Here is a 1,707-nt window from a genome sequence, read left to right as displayed (position 1 = left end):
ATCTGTTTCCCCAAACTCCTGCAATATCTTTGTCTTTCTTCAGAATTCAATATTTCATCAAGTTGATCAACCTTATATAAAATTCCCTTTGATGCCAGATAAAGCTTAATGAAATTTTTGCCAAACACAATGGTCGCACTGAAAATTTGTATGAGCTTTTGGTAAATGAAGCTCACCGTCTACTTTTCAGTGAATTATACAAGCATATGGCATCATAATGAACTTTCTTTTTAATGGTACAACATTTTGATGTGTATATTTTTAAAATTACAATAACATAATCTTTTTTTTACCTTTTTAAATTTAAAGTGCCCAATTCTTTTTACCAATTAAGGGGCAATTTGGCGTGGCCAATCCACCTAACCTGCACACCTTTGGGTTGCAGGAGCAAAATCCATGCAAACACGGGGGGAATGTGCAAACTCCACATGGGCATTAACCCAGAGCTGGGATCGAACCTGGGACTTTGGCACCATGAGGCAGCAATGTTAACCATTGTGCTACCCTCTATCCTGCACATATTTGGGTGTGGGAGTTATGTTCGGTGTTGTGGCAGTGGTAAAGATGCACAACCCCAAAATTCGCAACCCCAAAACGTGCACATGCTTCGCTGGCCCCCACCCACACCTCTCACACTCATCTGCTCCTCCTGAAAGAACCCATTCGTTCTCGCCCGAGTCATATGCACCCTGTGCACCACCTTAAACTATCAGAGTCTGACGCCTGGTGTGCAATGGCTGCATACAGTAACTTGCTGTTTGTGTATGTGCTTTGTGTCTCTGTATGAAGCGCTCTTCGGGACCTTTGAGACAAGTCATAATGGTGTAAGGGGTCTGGGAGGGGAGAGGGGCTGAGCGTGATGCTCAGAGGGACCTGACGGGAAGGGGGCATTTTGGGAACTGCTGCCTTGCCACTCATCTGTCCCTCTTTGCCTCAGATCCATATCTCCAAGACGTGGGGCTTCACCAAGTTCAACACCGAGGATTGTGATGACATGGTGGCAGACAAGCGGCTGATCCCCGATGGCTGTGCGGTGAAGTACATACCCGCACGGGGTCCCCTTAATGTGTGGCGTGTGCTGCACACGGCGTGAATGTGACTCGCTCGCTGGACAGTTTCAAAATTAAAAGGAGAGTTTTGCCGACAAGAAAAAAAAACTGCATCAGGCTCATCCTTGTACAAAAGGAGGTCCCGTTTATCCTACGCAGTGCCTCACTCCATACTCCCAAATTGATCTCCCCTCCCAACTCTGCTTTCCATTTCTCCTTGATCTTCACAACCCGCTGGCCTCCCTGTTCCCCCAGCCACTTGTAAAAGCCCCAATTCTTCCCTCCCCTTCCACATCCGGAAGCTGCAGTCGCTCCAGGGGGGTGTATCCCAGCAACTTAGGGAACCCCCTCCAGACCTTTTGTGCAAAGCCCCTAACCTGAAAATACCTGAACTCACTCCCCCTCGGCAGCTTTACCCTCCCCCTTAGCTCCTCCAGACTGGCAAACCCTTCCTTCAATTACAGATTTTTCACCTTGACCAGCCCCCCCGCCCCCCCCTCCTCCCGGCTCAAACCCATGATTCTCTGCAGCATTAACACAGACATCCCTTCCACCCTAAAATGCCTCCTCAACTGATTCCATACCGTGGACTGCATCACCGGGCTGCCTGAATACCTACTTGGAGCCATTGGCAACGCTGCCGGCACCAGAGCCTTCA

General features: G+C 48.8%; 1 non-coding gene across 1 annotated transcript; it reads left to right on the top strand.

The window, feature by feature from the left end:
• Positions 1-691: 691 nt before the first annotated feature.
• LOC119955978 lies at positions 692-815 on the top strand. Its single transcript, XR_005458567.1, has one exon. It is a non-coding gene; the product is annotated as a small nucleolar RNA SNORA70 (small nucleolar RNA).
• The last annotated feature ends 892 nt before the right edge of the window (positions 816-1,707 follow it).

The sequence above is a fragment of the Scyliorhinus canicula genome, chromosome 21 (genome assembly GCF_902713615.1).
Source record: "Scyliorhinus canicula chromosome 21, sScyCan1.1, whole genome shotgun sequence".
In the NCBI taxonomy this organism is placed as follows: domain Eukaryota; kingdom Metazoa; phylum Chordata; class Chondrichthyes; order Carcharhiniformes; family Scyliorhinidae; genus Scyliorhinus; species Scyliorhinus canicula.
This window is presented reverse-complemented; position numbering and strand designations above follow the sequence as displayed.